At 48.2% G+C, this 14849-nt stretch overlaps 1 long non-coding RNA gene across 1 annotated transcript in view; it reads left to right on the top strand.

Annotated features, from left to right (window-relative positions):
- The first annotated feature begins 4026 nt into the window (after positions 1 to 4026).
- Positions 4027 to 14849, top strand: part of LOC144170292 (uncharacterized) — a 303473-nt gene continuing 292650 nt past the window's right edge. The window contains exon 1 of the long non-coding RNA XR_013322598.1: positions 4027 to 4180. This is a non-coding gene — a long non-coding RNA (uncharacterized LOC144170292). The remainder of the gene's footprint in view (positions 4181 to 14849) is intronic.

Raw genomic sequence — 14849 nt, 5'->3', positions numbered from 1 at the left:
GCTTTTATCGCAAGCGGTAAGAATCACGTTGCAAACATTACAAAAAGCGCCCGCAAATTCATGATTCCTGTAGGAAAGTTTTTACTCAATTCCCTGAAACAGCTATGACTATATCGTACTTATACTTTTTATTGTTTTTTTATACTATTATTCTTACTACATCCACTGTCTTGTTCCTTCTCCCCCTTTCCTCAGAGAGGTGGATATCGGCAAACTCATGTCAGCAACCCTCTCTGCGTTTTCGCCTGTAGTAAAGAGTATCTCTATCTGTTTCTCTCTCTCTCAAGTTTTTATAGTCGTATGTTTCCGCTTCCACACCGCCGCCGCAGGCGGCCGACCGGTGGCTGGGGTTCCACTAGCGGAGGTCCGCACCAGTGCCGCTGCCTCATCCAGCGGCGCAGCAGTTACCAGCGAGCGAGAGGGTGCTCTGCGCGGCGCACTGCCACACTGTCTGCCGGAGCTAATGTCGCTTCTACTATTCTCGGTGCCGATGAAGGTGGCGCCCACATACCGGGAGAGACAACTTCAGTGCATGCAGGAACATTACTCGAAAGCATTTCACCTGAGGGATTGCCATACGTTTGCTTTACTAAACGTAATCAGTCCTAAGTTCCTCTGCCAAATTCTTTAAGCTCACACAAATTCTTCAAGCTTCAATAAGTGGCACTAACAGCAGGCAGTGCAAAAGTGGAATAAAAATGGTTGCGAACCTGAACTGTAGCAGCGTAATACTTCCTGTTTACTCTAGCTTGCCAGATGCACCGACCTATCCAAATGGTTCTCTGGGCACCATCGCACTCCTCACATAATACAAAACGTGCTTCCTTTCGCACAGTTTAACGCCATTTTATTCATTTCATGAGATAAAAAATCTCAAGCACTTCGTCCGGTAAAATCCAGCTCATTTCATTACTTGATTCACAATAGCAAAACCTTGCCTGCTAGTCGGCTTCACCCCTGCTCTCTCGGCACCAGACGACGGCACGACCGTTGGCGGCGCTCATTGTTTGGGTTTCACATGGTTGCCATAAAACTGGTGCGCTAAAGCTTTGACAATAAATTCTAAAACGTGCATTCTAAAATTCTAAACACAGCAACCTGTTAGTCTAGCTTAAACATGACGGCAGCTTTCACGCCATGCCACCTAATGGCACCTTCCCGACACTTTGTGCAGACCCTTTGTGTTGCCAGCCGTTGTGTTAACCGTTCCGTTGACGTATTCGGGTCGCGAGTTGCCTTGCACTGTACCTTCGCGCGCTGAGAAATCTTTTGGGGGACGTTGCGTTGGATTCGAGCGTTACTGTCGAACATTTGCGAGCCTATGTCGACCATTGCCAATCCCGAATTACCATAAAAGGGACGCTTGAATGCCGGCACGTCGACAAGTGGACACGCAGGATAGCGTGCCGCTCTTTAGCACGTACACTATCAATAAGGCGTTCTGTTTAGATGGAATGCTATCTCCCTTCTGTAGTTACAGCTGTCGCCATAAAACCAGAAAAAAAAAACTGCGAATCTTGTAAATCAGGAAACGAAAGCTCTGAAAAACTACATTTTTTAGAACATTAACACACGCACCAAATTTGCGAACCTTTATATTTCGAGTAAGCTTCACACTTGATGCAATCAACAAATACACTACATTGCTGAAGTAGCTAACTGTAAATAACTCACATAAAACGCCCTCACCACCTGGTTCCACCGGATTTTTCGATATCTTATTTCCGCTGAAAATTTGGATTTGCCCTCCTATCCTCATTGTCGAACGAACTACGGCTGAGTATAACCATTGGGCTTTGTTTTCTGTGGTCTTATATGGCTCGCTCGCTTCTATTCGTCGTCTCGATCGCTGCTTTAAATTCCGCGACACCATGCGGGGAGGTCATTAGGAACAGACCTAAATGTTTGCGACATCTGAGGATCGGCATTGGAAGCAACTAGCCCGGCAGGCACGCGGAGATATTTTTAACTCCCGAGAGCTCTTAATTTCAATAACCACTAAAGGGATAACGCACCATTGGACTGCCTTTCACAACGTTCCCGTTGTCACTGCTGCCGCTTCTATCTCAGTTCAATAGTGTAAGTACGGGTACAAGTCAGCAACAGGGCAATATTACTTCCACTCAAGCCTAATGATGTTTGAAACGTAGTACATACATGGAGTAGAACGCCAATAGGTTGATGCGTTGGGGAATTTTCAATGACGGAAGGTATTCTTTAGAAGGCCCATGGCAAAATGATAGGGATAATTCCTCTTCATGCGATTATGACCCTTCCAATTACCTGGTGCAGAGCCCGCGCGTGGGGAGGCAGAAGGCATTAGAAGTTATTCTATTCTCCATACTATAGGGGCCCTGGTAATTCTTGGTCCACGTACTGCCCTAGCGACCACGTTTCTGCTTTAAATATTATCCGGTGTGCTTGCGCACACCTGTGCATACTCTTGGTTGTGTCATTCTAGGGAATTCATCGGCATATTTATTCGCCCCCCACCCCCTGCAGTAATAGAATATGCAGCGGCATGAGACTAACTTGGAAGGGCCGAATTCTCTACGGTGACAGCCATAAATGCGGGCAACTATTGTTTCCACGAGTCTGCCCACTGGACAGCGCTCCGGTTTGCCGCCGGGCTGGCGTGATAGCGTGCCAGCGCTCTGGCTGCTTTTGGTGGTTCCACCTTTCCGAACGGTGAACGTAGGATCGAAGGAATTAGCGTTAGAACACTGCAGGGAAACGCAACAGTCTCCAAAGATTTTTTCGACGGGAGGATAGGCATTCTAAGGCAACTAACAGGCTCCATAGGTTCTCGAAACGGACTAGCCGCGCAAGCAGTTGCGCTGGACAAGGCAACGGGTCTCAGCCGAAGGTATCGATTCGGCTGGAATAAGTAGAGTGGCGGCACGACTGCTGTCGACCCCGCGCTTGAACAACCGCAGCAGGCTGACAGTGCTGTAGCAATGTCGCGGATTAAAAGATTCTAATTTGCTCTCGTTCCTGCTCTGAGTGATGAATTAAAGCAAATTTCGAACTTTAGCTTAAAGAATGCGAACATTGTGTTCACTGGAAAATGTGCAGCAAGAGAGAAAAAAAAATGTGTGTATGTGTCAACTGCATGAATGATTGGTGTCGAAGCTTTTGTCTCTCTTGTAGCAGAGGAATCAATTCGATGTGCAATGATTCGCGTTTAATAATATGATCTGCATATTAGGTAATCAGCGTATAAAGCCCGGGAAGTTGTAAAGTTGTGCACGGAGCACGGAAAGGCTTCAATGGTATTGCTCTGTCGCTTCGACTTTCGCGCCTTTTTGTCCTCCAAGTTTTTGTCTGGTATTACTTGTACCATTGTAGTTTGATTTTATTTACTTGCCTTTCTTTTTTGTGCTTTTTTTATTTGAAGCTGTGGCGTACGTTTCTGCACCCCCTGTCCTTTGTGTAATGCCCTGGGACCGGGTTGGAAATAAATTTAATTAACTTAAATGAAGTTTATTGCAATCGGTCGCCTTCCATGTGACGTAGGCTTCGCAAGGTGATTTGGTCTGGTATTTATTGGAAAAAGTGGCGCAAATTGACTTAGCCAGACGCCAGCACGAACCAGAAACACGGGAAACAAAGCGTAGAAGACGAGCAGGCCAAGGCGAGCGCCTGGTCTAAAATAAACCTCAGCGTTCCATGGTTTCCTGCAAACAAATTGTGTGGCTAATGTTCGAAAAGGAGAGACTCCTAACAAGACGCTGACCAGCCACGCGGTGCCTCAAGTGTCGTTCCGAAAGCGCTTCTTGTCTAATTACGCCGGCAAACTGCCTCGCGTTTTCGGGGAAAGCGGCAACGGGAATTAAATAAAAAGGAGACCCGGGGCGCTGAAGAGCAGGGGAAACATCTCACGCTCTTGTTCCCGCTCGGCACGAGCGCGCGCGCGCGGTCCTGTGCGCGCCTCTTGGTGCTGCAGGCGCGCATGCGCGCGTAGGGCACGAACCAATGGGCGGTGCTGAAACCCGGAGGCTGGCGGCGCGGCCAGCAGCGTCCCGGTCTTCCCGGACTCCGTGGGCGCCGAAAGGGTGCGCTCCTTCTCACCGAGCCCCGGGTCAGTCGCTCGAGGGGGGTCCGCGCCAAACTGTTGCTGCGCCCGCCGCAGACCAGGCCCATGCGGCACGCATCGCAGCTGACTCCTCGCGCCTCCTGGGTGAGTGACCGCCGGACCCCGCCGACCACGGGGCCGCCGCGCGCCGACCGCCTTTAGTTCCCAGCTTCGCTACGAGCGGCCGAGGAACCGACAGAGGTCCCTGCCAGCAGACGCGCAACCAATGAGAACCGCTATCAGCGCACATGTTGCTGAAACGAGGCGTGTTCCAAACACGTGTTCCGCCTCGCATCAGACATTGTGCCCGCACAGTGCCCGATGCAAGCGAACTCGCCTCTTATTTTCTACTGTTGTGTGCTATATTGAAATGAGGTTGTCTTCGGCCAGATTTACCATGAAGATGCCTATCACCCCCTTCACTCGCTCATGCGCAGACGCCGTGCCACTTGGCGTGAGAACGAGTATCGATAATAGCGAATAGTAGTCGTCCTGTCCTTTCCCTCAAAGTGGGGCCCATACTCATCAGGAGGAAGCTTCGGTTCAGCATTTCTCTACGGTACAGCCTTCCCGGCATCAACTAACGGCGCCATTTATACAACGGGGAGCATTCATTGTTTTAAGATATGTCGTTTACGAGTAACGTTAGGCAACGTGCCTTGCAATTTTTCACAGCACGGTGGACGGGAACGATACATAGTTCAAAACTCTTGACTGATCTAAAATAAATCGATACATAATTGCTTTCCGTAAAATAAGTCGACAGAAACGCTTTGGTCATTAACACATACCTGAGCTGCAGCCTTATGATCAACAGGTGGTTTGACGAAGTTTTGACGTGAGACTTCAGAATAACTGACAGCAAAGCTTTGCTTTCTTTCGTTACATTGAATTTGTAAGGCTGCAATGTTGGCTTATCTTACGGAGGTCAAAGGCATAGTAACTGTGGATTTCAAGTCAGAACCCTTTGCGAAACAGAGCCTTTCCTTAAATTCATTAACCACTTCAAAAGACGGACGATTTCTTCTTATATCATGCAAACTGCACCCTATCAATTTCTAAAACTCAAGTCAGGTGCCCTTTAGAGTCAAAGGCTTCTCTTGAATTCAGCCGACAGTCGATTCGCGTTAAGCATTCGTTAAAAAAAACTTTGGGGTTTCTGCATTCGGAAAAACTGTGGGAGGGAGAGTTTCATAAACGCCCACTGAACTGAACGCCGCTTTTCAATACGTTCGCACCAATCGTCGTCTTCGACCTTTTTTATGATTCGCAGTTCGCTTCCACAGTTTCCTCCGCTGCTGTTCAAACGTTATAGACACTTTCCAAGAAGATTCGCCGGTCCAGTCACCCACTTCGCAGTGGATGACTGGAACGTTCAACTGGGCTGTAGATGATTTTTGTTTGCTTTCGGCTAACCAAAGCATAACGCCGACAAGCTGCTTCCCTGCGTCTTCAGCCTTGCTAATTCTTTGTGTAAACGCAATGCGGCCCCTGGCTTTTACTTAAATCTGGGAACGATAAATTTTGGCGACCTGTGAGGTTTGCGTGGCTAAGGGAGAGCTTAAAGCCAGGACTGAGTGCATAGCGCACACTTGGCAAAGAAAACACGGAGCAGCAAAAAGGAAAGAGCAAGCAGGAATTCTCATGAGTCACCAGTTGTATATTTCTACGATGCTCCTCTCTTTCGTGTACAACTGTGCTTTGATGACATCAATTGCGTATTTATCTGGACGTACGTCTTAAAGGCAGTAAATAACTAGGCTTAAAGGTTTAAGTCGGAGTACATTCCAGGTCACAGGTTATTCGTAGTACCAAGTGAGTTGAAACGCCTCGTGATCCAAAGCCGTCGCCACCCTAGGACTAGTCTCCTACTTTACTATTAAGTAGTTCAAGCAGGCTTCAAGCTCCCTCCCTTTGTTTCAGAGTCCAGGGTTAAAAAATGAGTAGCTATAAAATCTCGGTAAGGTTGTACTACTATTCATTATCAGGAATTTTGTATTAAAACTAAGGACCAATTGAAGCTACGAAGTCCTGTTGTTTACCTCCGACCAGATAAGCTGAGAACAGAGCACAGGTGCGAGTAGTGGGGCTTTCTGTTCCAAAAGATTTGAAAGAATTTATGGTTAAGAACAATGCTGTGTTTTTCCACGTAGCAGCGGTTATTACCTATAGAAATCACCCACCGCGGTGGCTCAGTGGCCGCTGAGCATGAGGTCGCGGGTTCGATTCCCGGTCGCGCCGGCCGCTTTTCTGAAGGGGGCGAAAAGCAAAAACGCCCGTGTGTACGAGATTTCGGCGCATGATAAAGATACCCAGGCGGTCAAAATTATTCCGGAGCCCTCCACTACGGCGCGCCTCATCGCCCGCGTTGCGTCGACGCGTTAAACCCTACAATCAATCAAACCTATAAAAATCAAGTGTACCGAAACAGTGAATGTAAATACACACGCAAGGTCTCGAGCGATTGAAATTAAGATTGCGAGTAGCGAGAAAGTACGTATTAGAAACGTTGGGCGGTACAGCATGCTTGAAGGATATAGGACTTAACAAATGACTTTGATATTAAAGAACAACCTTACTTCATGTGCCTGCAGTATGCCAGAATGAATGGTAAAACATTCTTTCGGATGTCAGAACTTACAAGCGCAAGATTAGATTACGCTTCATGGCTAAGTTCTCATGTATATCTCTGATGTGTCCAAAAAGCATTGGATGGATTATCGTAAATTCTTATTGGACATTAAAAATTTCATACTAATATCTGCCGCCTATCTGCTTAGTGTATGGGACTCCTTGTTGTGGCTGGTTCTTCAGTCCCTCGCAAAGGTAAATAACTGCTTCGATAATGCAGGACGCGGAAGGTGACACAATTTTTTGGCTTGAGGGTTCCTTTTCAGCCACTTAAGCGTAGTTTCTTACGGGACACTATAGGTCAAGAGACTCTGGGTTTGGGATGCTATAAGAAGGCGGCGTTAGAATAAGGTTGCACAGTGCCTTCCCATGTTAAATTTTAGGGGAATAGTTCACCCGACAGACTGGCCGTCAAAGGTTTAAATCATTGTACTGTAGGAAAGAGATGTTGCGAGACTCGGCCATGTATCGTATCAGCTTTTGCAGTTTCTTCGAGATGGTGATTTCGGCCACCTATAAACGTGGGAGCTCGTAAACATCAGAGTACCATGGCGTTTCAGAAACACTGACACTACGTTTCACGCTTCCAGCATCATCATGCATATCGTTATACGCCCACTGTCACTTTTCTTTCGCCACCGCGGTAAGGTTTCAGTAATCAACAGCCCCGACGGAAGTCTTTGGCGCAGTGTTCAAACGGGACTTTTGCAGGAGCTCTTAGATGGCGGGGCGGCTCATGACGCTGTTCAAAAGTATGTAGAAAATCGCCAAACATTGGTTTTACTAAACAGCCTTAAAATCGGAATTCCGCTTTAAACTGCTGAGAGATCAGTGACCACCTGATCGCATGGAGAAAAGTAATGCCCATTCAGGAGTGTTGCCACTCTTTCATCACAAATACTCGCAGTTATGATGTTCGCGCAGATCAAAGAGCGTATGCTGAGCCTCTTTCTTAACGAAACTTGTTTTGTTTGTTATAGCAGTTTGCCATTTGGGGGCATGGCACCGTAGAAGACATCTACGATATTTTAGGAATGCGAAGTGGGATGATAAATTTTCGTCATGGACGCGGGGAATGTAGAAACATTTCTTGGCTGCACGACAGCAGAGCCTCAATCTGAACATACATCAAGAGGTAGGGGGACAACCACGACATAGGTCGTGAAGGTTTGGATATTGGCTGTAGTAGAATATCGGTAAACTGATCATGAGGAAATCGAAAATATTTTCTTTTCTCTTCTCTAGGAGTTCTCTTTGCCGAGAGGATACCCTTGAAGTATTAATTTAGCCAGAGATGCCGTTTTCACACTGTTTCATCAACTTTAAATTACCTGAGAATATGGTTGGAGATTTGCACATAAAAGCCACACAGCTGTAGCCTTTTTAATACGACAGCATCAGTTGTCTCGGGAGGTCGAAAATCCGGCGTTCCCGTCGTCATTACCGGGCAAGGGCACACAATACGGCCGGCGCCGCAAAGAAAGGAACAGTCATTGAGTTGAAAAAAAAATGCGTAAATTCGAGTCCGGCATTTTAAAACCGGGCGTACGAAATGCGAGTCGAGTAGGCGTCACCTATGCACCGCAGCCAAGACTTGGCTGTAGCTGACCTGGTGAACCTGGTGAACGCGTTGTGGCCTTCGACTTTCAAACGTGTGCTAGGGGCAAGTTTGAAAGAGGTCTCCAGGGAGAATTCGAGCATGATCATTACAGAAGCAGTAAAGCAAGGTTACGCTAATAGGGTATGTGTAGGGCTAAGGAGAGCGACTGGCCAAGCCTCTCCGTCATAATAACGGGGAGAAGAGAAAAACGACGCAATATAAAAAGACAGGTGACGGTGATAATCAAAAGACACAATCGCAACTGTAGAGAAAAGGGATAGTCAGTTCGCAGGTCGTTCCCTCGCATCACCTGTCTAGAAAAGCTGTTTCAACGTAACCTAAAGTAACCTTAGCAAACCAAACCTAACCTAACATAACCTAAACTAACTGAAACCTTACCCAAGCTGACGAACCTAACCAGGCTTTTTTTCAATTGCATTTATTTCAAAACAGTATGGTGTGGCGGAACGACCTGCAAAAAGAGTCTCCTTACAAGAAAGGAGCGCGCTGCTTTCCAGGCGACATTTGTTATTTGAATTTCATCGGTGCAGTGTGTGCAGCGATTGGCTGTGAAGTATCTGCCTCAATAGCAGCAGTTAAACGTGATCGCCCACGGCAATTACACGCCACGGAGGAGCGAAAGCGGTGGTACGCGGCGAAGAGAGCCAATCTGCCATATATATTAGTACATTAATGCTCCCGCATTCACTACATTAAAAGTATAGTGCTTGGGTGGTTGCTGCTGCTGTTGTTGATAAACGTTTACTGGAGCGGAAGGTCGTGTGGTGTGTGGCCTTCCAAGTCAGGAAAGCGCCGAGCCTTGGCAGCCTTTCCCACACGATACACAAGGTTGCCCTGCATCTCTGGTAGGCAGATGGTCAGCTCGCACTCCCACTGCTCCAAGGGGGGGTAGGGGAAACAAGCACATACTAGGTGGTATGTGATGTTGGGGGTTCCTTAGGATTGGAATTCGTACGGGTACATGGTGGATGATACCATGTAGAATTGTTGTGTTGTACGAGGTCCGGGGTTGTAGGCGTCGCCAGAGACGAGCATCGCTGGTGTTGAGAGAGTGATGAGGGAAGGGGGTAGTTGAGACAATTTGGCAGTAGTCGTAAGGGATATCTGCATAACGGCTTGTGACTGGGTGGTGCGGGATTTTGGGGCGAATGTTCTGCTTTCTGTGAATCCCCAGGTGGTTTATTCTCGAGCAGTGGTGTGTACCGCCCCATTCCCTCGTAAGATAGCGTGGCGTGGTGTCCAGACAATGCTAATGGCGGATAGCTTCTGCATACGTCGTAGTTGGTTGAGAGCTTGAGACGAGATGCACCTTTTTTCCATTAACGACATGGTTGTTGGGAGTACGGGATTATGGCGATGAAATATGTTGTTGCTGTAACTTTAGGTAAAGCTGTGACACTTTCTTTGGCTGTCTTCGTGGACGTGGTAGTGACGACTGCGATGAAAGTAAGGAGGTTTTTTATCGCACAGTTTTTATGTGCATGCAGATGCATGGGAACCTATTTCACTGCCAAACACTGAGTGGCAAACATTTAGTGTACATTTGGTGGTTTAAGCCCTTGCAGCACCTTTATCTGATAATTATATCCCTTGCCGCTACGTCACGCAGAAAATTTTCATTACCTTCTTAAAAAAACCACTGAGAGTGTTCGAAGCGCTGAGTCTGCCTGCTGCGAGTTCACGGGCGTGTTGATATTCACCTGTCAGGCAGGAAAACACACAGACATCCTAGTATTCATTGAAAAACAAAAAAAGAGGAAAACGAAGCTGTTAGGTGTGCCATACAAAACCCACAAAAAATCAATTGACCTAAACAAATCAACGTTGGAGTTTTATTTTGTCTGAATAACCGTCACGAGAGTCGCATAGAGGTCCACGCCTGCACCATAAATTGGACATTCGCGGGGGCGTTAATAACTTGCTGGTTTGTCTCAAATTTCCCACAGCCATACGTGAGACGCAAATCTTCTTGACTGGAAGTCGCGGTGCGATTAGCCAAACGTAATAAAAATAAGTGACAGATTACATCTGCGAAATTGTGCAGACCCTGCAAGTCTAATGTTGCCAACATCATCGTCTGGAAACGCACCCAGCAGTACTCGCATCCTGCTTTTGCGTGTCTTTAACATTTCTCTTCTTGGACAAATCGCTCGTGTACCACAAACGATAACATATGCTGCACGGATGTCCGAATGCATTGTTCAAAAATTAACGATTGAACTATGCGTTGGCTGCATTAGAGTTTTTAATCTTCGCATCTTCATACCTGCGTCTCTTTGAAGCGTTGTCTGCTTCACAGCGCGCATCGTGCTCTTGTCGCGTAAGTCGCTTACGCTCGGCTCCAATGAAGTGATAGGATTCATCGGCAACCCATGCTTCCCGCCTGCGCTCGGCTTTTCGCGCACGATTTTCGTTGGTGTGTGCCGCACGACACCGCCGATTAGATTACCTGCGCTGTTTTCTATGACGTGTCTAGAGGCCTTCCCTCCATGAATAAAGGCCGCTCATCATAATCATCGTTGTGAGTACGCTAATCCTCTGGCGTTCTCACAATAGGCCGCCAATCTATGGCAGCGGCCGGAATACGGGTGTCAACATGATCAGAAGCTAGCTCTGCTTGCGCTCGTAATGCGGTCTTTGAAGATATCATTGTTTCAGATGCTCGCGGGGTGTTCTCCATGCAGGCCAACGGGGAGGCGCCGCGTGCACTCTTTTCTTGGTTTGCTTTTTTATTTTTGTTTTCTTGCTTTCCGGAGGCACGTGAGAGGTGGTGTCGCGTTCATATTCTTTGCTTCCACCACCTCTTACCGTGTAGCTGCTTACGCCCCTGCATGCATTCCCGGTATGCGTTTACAAGGGAGTGTGTGTGTCCGGGGGAGGGGGGAGGGGTGTGTACCGCCCCGAGAAATGTCTATCGTCAGAAATCGTGGTAGGGATAGAGGGCGCAGCGAAAAGGTTTCATAGCACGCGGCATTCCACGGAAAGAGGAATTCTATAGCGTGAACTTGAACTCGGCAATAGCTATAGGTGGCCGTCCGCGCCATAGCACTTCAGATGTAGGCATCAGATCAAGGTAACCCAGCGAGCGAACAGACAAGCAGCGAAATTCACCATCATCGTCAACTCTCGCAGTACACGGTGGCAGGATTGAGCAGCGGTGCAACGCGCAGGAGAAAGGTCGAAGCCATTGCACAGCGCTAAGGCGGATCGGAGAGTAAAGCGTCTCAAGTGGCAGAATACAAAGCCTTTCGAAAACTGGAGGCTGAAAGAAGGCGTCTCAGGCGTTGTTCAACTACCCATCCATGGTTTCGCAATCACAGCTTTTAAGTACCTAGGTGTCCCCGGCCATCTGGTTTTGTGAACTTGTGCAACCCAGTGAAAGTGAAACAGCTTGGCCGGAGAATCCACCACCATAATAAAGGTTCGGCTCTTGAATGTTTAGATTATGATGGGGATGCTGGTCATAGTCTGGTTTTCGCTGCCCCAGAAAAAAAATTGGCCGCGTTTCTGCTCATTTCGTTGCAAATGTCGACGCAAGACGATAGTCGACTGGCGCCCCTGGCAAGTAAATCAATCCATTCTCTTTCCCGCTCAGGTCTAGTGCTGTTCCTCTCCCGTCTCGTTCCTTCCAAGATAACACGTTAGAGGTTTGCTCAAGTCTATTTAAATTTACCGCGTTCCACTCCTCGCCGTCGGGTGCCTCGATGCAAGCGCTGCCGTACGGCGGAGACTAGCGTGAATCGAGGCACCCGACTACAACGTTTATAGAACCAAGTTGCCCCACTCCACGAGCGTTCCAAGAGGAACGCGCAACCTATCTAGTAAAACATTTTGTTGCTGTTGTCATTTCATTTTTTAGGATTCCGCCAGGTAGCGCGGGCAACAGCTGGCCACCGTTTTCTGCAGTTGATAGTAGTTTATTTGCTATCACAAAAAGCAAATGTCTCTAATTTTCTAATAAATAACACTGCAAATACAACTCCTGTATTGATTTTCTGCCTTATATTTGCGTAATGTCTTGTTCTTGTTCAACAATGTTGACAACTATGAACACTAACACCGGACTTAGACGTTTAGATTTGGCGGTGAGTATATAAGACTATTGCGCAGACAGTGTTTCACTTTGGCCGGCTGGCTAAATCGAGTGACAGACGGCCAGAGATACAGACAGCCCGACCAAAATTCTCCCGTTCAAGTAGCCTAAGAAAGACTATCGTCTTTTAGATGCGACGCTTAGAGGAGCATCTCTTGCCGGCTACCCTGTCCTGCGTCCGTCTTCGTCGTTGTCCGCGTCCGCACAGCTGCGTCTCTCCTCCGCTCACCCCCTCTCCTCTCGCCGTGATAGCGCGCCCTCTCCCCCAACATCTGTGGCGTGCGCAGTGCGGCGCGCTCTCTCACTCCGCCGGTGGGCGGCGCTGCGCGCGGCGCAAGCGGGCTGTTCGCATGTGCAGCAGCCTTTCTCTCCGCGGTCTCCTCTGCTTGGGGCGCACTGCGCATATAAGCGGAGTGCCGCGCTCCGGCCGGTCTCTCAGTCGACGGTCGTCCGCGCTACGTTTGCTCTCTCTCTCTCTCTCTCTCTCTCTCTCTCTCTCTCTCTCTCTCTCTCTCTCTCTCGCATTACCCGACGATTGCTCACGCAGTTCGAGTAATCGACCCAACGGAAACGCACAATGGAACCCCCTTCAGCGTCGCATCACACCAGGGTTCCCGCGAGGGGAGGTGGGCGTAATTAAAAAAAAACTATTCCGATGCCATCGGGATCATGCCTTCGTTAATAAAGGCGGCATTCCCTCAGTGTGGCTACTGTTGCAGCGAAGGAAAGTTTGACATCCACCTGATTACAGCCATACAGCTACAAAGGAAAGCTATACAACTTCGCAGTTGAAGAGAAATTCGTCCTGGTCCAGGATTCGAACCCGGGACCACCGCTTAATGGGAGCTGTCACTCTACCAACTGAGCTAACCAGGAGGCTAGTCGTTTAAAGCGCGAGAACGAATTGATCATCAACTTACTCCACCTTGGGGATTTCCCCTAAAATCTGGTCGATTAACTACGTTGCAGTGAAGCATCCTTTGCAGGTCCAACATCATGTTCGTTTTTTGCTCTTCGGCGGCGCGTAAGCGGCGGTGTCGAGTAAATTCTCCTCGCCTCCATTAGCTGTTTACTTCGACCTCCTTTTTACACTCTAAGACCCATGGCAAATCCCAACGAGCGGGTTAGCTGTAAACGAGTTAGCGGTAAAACTCCGAGGACGGGTAAGCACTTATTGCGAATGCAGAAGTCCTATTGTCCAACTGAGCTCCAGTGTCAAACCGCCGAGGAGGGGAACAACCCAGAAGTTATGAGGATTACACACAGAATATATATATATATATATATGCGATTTGCTGCCGGCGGCGCGTCGTTGCTCCGGCCGTCCCGGACATTCGGCGCGGAAGCAAGGGAAGCGATGTAATTTTGCTAACTCCGACACACGCCGCGAGGCGGCGTCGTTAGCCTAGGGATGAAGCGAGGCTCGTCTGGCCGACGTTGCGTGCGCTTTGAGTTGTAAATCAGCCTTCGTTGTCGCGTCTTCGTGCTAGAAAACTCTCAATATGTGGCCTATGTATTTTTGCTTGATCCTACAAGTACAAAGTTGATTAACGTACGTTGTTTAACACCCACAATTGCCTTTACAAGCATCTTTAGTGGTCGTTTGCTTGAAAGGCGAATGCCATAAACAAGGGTTCTGTCATCTCGGGCAGAGTGAACGCCAGCGTGCTGAATTATTTTTTCGCTGTTTCAGCATTTTCGCGGGATATCGCAGCACGAAAATATGTTTTTTTGCCTTTTAAGTTGTTTCGAATGCTCTAGGTATACGTTGTGTGTGTGTGTGTGTGTGTCTGTGTCTGTGTCTGTGTCTGTGTGTGTGTGTGTGTGTGTGTGTGTGTGTGTGTGTGTGTGTGTGTGTGTGTGTGTGTGTGTGTGTGTGTGTGTGTGTGTGTGTGTGTGTGTGTGTGTGTGTGTGTGTGTGTGTGTGTGTGTGTGTGTGTGTGTGTGTGTGTGTGTGTGTGTGTGTGTGTGTGTGTGTGTGTGTGTGTGTGTGTGTGTGTGTGTGTGTGTGTGTGTGTGTGTGTGTGTGTGTGTGTGTGTGTGTGTGTGTGTGTGTGTGTGTGTGTGTGTGTGTGTGTGTGTGTGTGTGTGTGTGTGTGTGTGTGTGTGTGTGTGTGTGTGTGTGTGTGTGTGTGTGTGTGTGTGTGTGTGTGTGTGTGTGTGTGTGTGTGTGTGTGTGTGTGTGTGTGTGTGTGTGTGTGTGTGTGTGTGTGTGTGTGTGTGTGTGTGTGTGTGTGTGTGTGTGTGTGTGTGTGTGTGTGTGTGTGTGTGTGTGTGTGTGTGTGTGTGTGTGTGTGTGTGTGTGTGTGTGTGTGTGTGTGTGTGTGTGTGTGTGTGTGTGTGTGTGTGTGTGTGTGTGTGTGTGTGTGTGTGTGTGTGTGTGTGTGTGTGTGTGTGTGTGTGTGTGTGTGTGTGTGTGTGTGTGTGTG

This window comes from Haemaphysalis longicornis, unplaced genomic scaffold, assembly GCF_048455015.1.
Source record: "Haemaphysalis longicornis isolate Haplotype H1 unplaced genomic scaffold, Haemaphysalis longicornis Haplotype H1 scaffold_1, whole genome shotgun sequence".
Classification (NCBI taxonomy): Eukaryota; Metazoa; Arthropoda; class Arachnida; order Ixodida; family Ixodidae; genus Haemaphysalis; species Haemaphysalis longicornis.
Note: the sequence above shows the minus strand (reverse complement) of the source record. Positions and strands in the feature narration are given on the sequence as shown.